General features: G+C 40.6%; 1 protein-coding gene across 1 annotated transcript in view; it reads right to left on the bottom strand.

The window, feature by feature from the left end:
* Positions 1-5,167, bottom strand: part of DIS3L2 (DIS3 like 3'-5' exoribonuclease 2) — a 382,925-nt gene that overhangs the window by 90,735 nt on the left and 287,023 nt on the right. The gene's annotated exons all lie outside the window — the stretch shown is intronic.

The following is a 5,167-nucleotide window of genomic DNA, read 5'->3' as shown; positions in this document are numbered from 1 at the left end:
AAAAAAAAAAAAAAAAAAAAAAAAAAAAAAAAAAAAAATGAAAGTAATACACGTTTTCAAAAAACACTAGAAAATACAAAAAAGTAGAAAAAATTACTCGTAGTCTTACTACCCAAACACAGCCACTACGGGCATTCTATTTTATTTCCTCCTGGTCTTTTTCCATTCATTTTTTTCCCCCATGCATGTTCCCACCCCCACCAAAACGTGACTGCTGGCACACTGTCCTCACAATTCCTCCTCTGTATTTCAGGTAGTGTTTGCTTCTTGACTCTTAAAAAGGAACTTACTATCAGATATTTAGGAGTCGCAAAAACCAAATGTAATGTTGGTAAGTTGTCTTGATTCCACTTTGGACAAATCGATCGGAGACAATCTGGGAAATGTAATTATGGACTGGGTTTCAGATGACACCAGGGCATTACTATTAATTGTTAGGTGTCTGATGGCACTGTGGTTATGTAAGAAAACGTCCAAATTTTTTAGAGCCACATATCAAAATATGTAAGAGTGAAATGACATGATGTCTGTGGTTTGCTTTAAAATACTTTAGCAAAGAATAAATGTTGACAGTAGTTAAATCTAGGAGATAGGGATGGTGGATTTATTGTGTTATTTTCTTTACTTTCATGTATGTTTGAAATTTTTCAAAATAAAAATGTAAAAATTGAGGCATCAATCGTTCAAACAGCTTTAAAGGCTCATATTACGAAGAGCAGCAGCCCTGTGTCCCTCGCCCTCCTCCACCCCTCCCCAAGGGTAGCCACTTTCACCTCTCAGCAGATTATTCTGTTATTTACTTTCTTTTTAAAAAATTTTTATTTATTTATGTTTTTATTTTTGGCTGCGTTGGGTCTTCATTGCGGGGCGCGGGCTTTCTCTAGCTGCGGCGAGTGGGGGCTACTCTTCGCTGCGGTGTGCAGGCTTCGCACCGCGGTGGCTTCTCCTGCTGTGAAGCATGGGCTCTAGGCTCGCGGCCTTCGGCATCTGTGGCACGCGGGCTCAGTAGTTGTGGCTCGCGGGCTCTAGAGCGCAGGCTCAGTGGTTGTGGCGCACGGGCTTAGCTGCTCCGTGGCATGTGGGATCTTCCCGGACCAGGGCTCGAACCCGTGTACCCTGCACTGGCAGGTGGATTCTTAACCACTGCACCACCAGGGAAGCCCTGTTATTTACTTTTCATACTTGTATATAATCTGCTTGATTACTACGTGATTTTTCAGTTTTAGGCATTATTCACAAACTTTTCACTATAGAAGAGGAGAATTTACTTTTCTTTCCACATACACTCCCTTCCCCCAACCAAACCCAGATAACCATTCCAGGCCCTCAACCCTCCCAATAAAGTTACATCATAACTATGAGATTTAACTATTACACCTATGTAAATACTAAGCATTACTTTTCTTTCCTCACAACTTTTTATTTTCACCGAAACTAACAACTGTCTTGTTTTAATTTGGTTGGTTTTTCTGTATACTCTGTACATGAATCCACCTCAAGTTTTCCATCAATTGTCTAAAGCAGTGGTTCTCGAAGTATGGTCTGTGGACTCGTGGGGATCCATTCAGGGATCCATGAGGTCAAAACTATTTTCGTAATAATACTAGTAGGCATTATTTGCCCTTTTCCACGTGTTGACATTTATACGGATGGTACAGAAGCATTGGTGGGGAAAACTGTTAATGCCTTGGCATGAATCAGGCAATGGCAACAAGTGGTGGCAGTGGTCAGGGTCTCGTCACCAGCTCACACTCGCAGGAAAGAAAAAACCTAGTTCACTTAAGAATGTTCTTGATGAAGCGGTAAAAGTTAATACTTTTATTATGGCTCAACCCTTAAGTACTTGTCTTTTTCACTTATGCAGCATGTCAAAGTACAGTGGTTGCCTTGAGGAAAAGCACTTAACTTTGAGTTGTGAGCTGAACTGACCGCCTTTTTTACGGAACATCATTGTTACTTGGAGGAACAAGTGACACGACGGTTATCTGGCACTTCAAGAAAAACAACTAACATTATTTATTGCCAATGATAAAATTCAAGCTTTTACAAAAATCAGAATTTTGAAAACCTTGTATCTGACACATGATACACATTTTCTAATACTTAAAGACTTGTCTAGGGTCTGTAGTGATAATAATAAATATGATTTTTTAATATCATATAATGAAATGTGTCTACATTAAGAAAATCGGACTAATACACCAATATTTTCTGAATGACTTAAATTTCTAAATACATGATAAAAAATCATGCATGGGTAAAAGATCCGTTCAAAGTGTGAAACAGACCAATAGATTTTAATGTAATCCAGTAAAAAAGTTCAGCTGATACTGTATTAGTCTGCTAGGGCTGCCATAACAAAATACCACAGATTGGGTGGCTTAAACAATTTATTTCTCACAGTTCTGGAGGCCGAGAAGTCCAAGATCAAGATGCCAGCCAACTCAATATCTGGTGAGCGCTCTCTTCCTGGCTTGCAGAGATGGTCACCTTCTGACTTGCTCCAATCTGAACCCCCGTCTTCTGCATCTGCGTAGAGCTGATACCCTGGGAACTTTCTTCACCATCGCCTAGGTCAGGTGTCAATAAATTATGGTCTGTGGGCCAAATCCAGCCTGCCACTTGTTTTTAAGTAAAGTTTTAGTGGGACACAGCATTCTCATTATTTATGTACTGTCTTCTTTCGTGCTACAATGGTGGAGTTGAGTAGCTGTAAAAGACCAAATGGCGTATAAAACCAAAAATATTTACTAACTGGTCCTTTACAGGAAAAGTCTGGTGACTTGCAATCTAGGTGATTCTTTCACTTCTTTACTGTACTAGTTTATTTGTTTCCTGAATCCCACGTCTTCCTCCTTCCTGATTTACTCTTTCTTTTTGGTGAGGTACATCTTCTGGTAGCTTCCTGAGAAAGGGTATATGAGATGTACCTTTTTTTTTGAGACCTTGCATGTCTGAAAACGTCCTTTCCTGCTCTCACATTTTATTGATGGCTTAGCTGGGTACAGCATTTTAGCATGGAAGTCACAGTCTTTCAGACATTAGAGAGCTTTGCTTCACTGTCATCTAGTCTCTAGGGTTATAACAGAAAAGTCTTAAGTTATTTTGAATTTGGATCTCCTGTATGTGACTCTTTTTTTCCTTCTTAGAAGCCTATAGGATCTTTTCTTTGCCCTCGGTGTTCTGAAATTTTATGACAACGTGGCTTGGAGATGGTGCGTCTCCATCACTGTGCTGGGCAGCGGGCTCTGTCTGTCTGGAAAGTCACATCCTGCAGGAATGGGGCATTTCCCTGAATGAATCTGTTCGTCATTTCTTCTCCCTCTTTTTCTCTGTTCCCTATTTCTGGAATGTTCACTGAGCAGATGGACGTCGTGGACTCTGGTCCTCTACTTTTCTTGTCTTTTCTGTCATATTCTGGGACAATTCTTCAACTTTATCTCCCAATCTGAACCTTGAGTCTTCTTCATTTCTTCTGTCGTGGTTTTAATTTCATGCTGTTAATTTAATTTAATTAAAAAAGAGCTCCTTTCCCCTCTTCCGAATGTTTCTTTTTTAAAGTGCCTAGATCTTGTAATACAGATACTTTCTTTCAAAAAGAAATTCTCTGAGGATATAAAAAAAAAGTTTCTTCTCCTTGTTTTGTTCTAGTTGCTTTCCTGTTTGGTTTTCCTGCTTTGGTTTTCCTATTTCACGTTCGAGGCTTTCCTCTTGGTTGTCTCTTTATATAGGAAAGTGAAATGTTAAAAGGCTGCTTTTTAGTGAAATCCTAAAAATCTCTGCTTGAGTGGGTGGAGCTCATTGTCTGCAAGCTTTATTGTAGGGTAATACAGCTGAGCAGTTGGTTGGGAAATCCTTGAGGTTATTAGCTTTAAATCTTCTTTACCGCTCAGATTCCTCAGAGAAAGATTTTCCTATCTTTGGACTCAAGGGTATAGGCTTGGCTACCAGAATTCTGAGGTTGGCTGGGAAAAGAAAGCTGGCACTCTCAATGTTCGGCCAGTATTCAACGTGCCAGCATTCACTCACCCTCCCCAGAGGGGCCACTACCACAACTGTGCTTGGCGTCCCCTAGTTCAGACAGCCTTTCCTTCATCCCGTCCCAAGGATAAATCTCTGGTCTTCTACTACGTTATGGAAGCGGCAATCTTTTTAAATAAATTTTCAACCAATACAGTTAGTCTCTCCTTCACCCACCTCTTCCCCCACTTTACAGAGTTACCTGCTGCTGTCAATCTCTGAACTTCTTTAGGATTCTGCTACGTAAACTGGGTTGTTTCTTGGCTTTCTCTGGTGTTGGCTCAGGACTCAGCTTTCTCAGGACCGCTAAGTCAGTTACCACTCATCCATCTGCTTCTCAGCTTCCAAATTTTTGTTGCTGTTGTCTCCTCTCCCATTCTCTTTGTCCTTGTGGGTTTATGTCTTTTAAAAAAAAAAAATCTCTTCACTGTTGTTTTAGTGAGGTTTTGGGAGGGAATGAAAGTAAATGTGGGTATTTGATCCTCCATCTTTATTTGGAACCTCTTCATAATTAAGTATCTTTTTTTTTAACTTCCATTTAATGTTACAGCATAAACTTTTCCCATGTTCTTACAGTCTTTGTAACAACTTTAGAAAGTGTACAACATTCCACTGAGTTGCTACCATAGCTTACCCAATCATTACCCTATTTTCAGAAGTTTAGAGTTGTTTCTGTTTTGCAGGAGGGGATTAGTTTTTTCTGGAGTCATCTTTCATTTATCTGTCTCATTTATTCCCTGTATTTAGGGAATGGCCGCTGACATCATTCTCCTCTCTTATCAGTCCATGGTTTCATCACCTTGTGCCTTGATTACAGCACTACCTTGTGCAAATTTCATTCATCTTCAGCACAATGATGCATTCAACCAGCACAATGACGCAGCACTAATCTTTCTAAAATGTCACCTTTCTCATGACACTTCAGAGGAAACCTAACACCTACAATTCATTTGCAACTGGCATTTGTGGGTCCCCATGGTTTGAGTCCACCTCACCTATTCAAACTCACCACCCTTTCCCCAAATGTCCTCCTTTACACAATGGCCTGCTCTCCTAACCACAGCCCAGGCCCATCCACACGGCCATTGCCAGCCACACGCACCTTCATGTACACCCTCTCCTGCAAGAGGCCTCCCCCACGTGACTC

Source organism: Lipotes vexillifer, unplaced genomic scaffold, assembly GCF_000442215.2.
Source record: "Lipotes vexillifer unplaced genomic scaffold, Lipotes_vexillifer_v1.1 scaffold860, whole genome shotgun sequence".
Taxonomy (NCBI): domain Eukaryota; kingdom Metazoa; phylum Chordata; class Mammalia; order Artiodactyla; family Lipotidae; genus Lipotes; species Lipotes vexillifer.
Note: the sequence above shows the minus strand (reverse complement) of the source record. Positions and strands in the feature narration are given on the sequence as shown.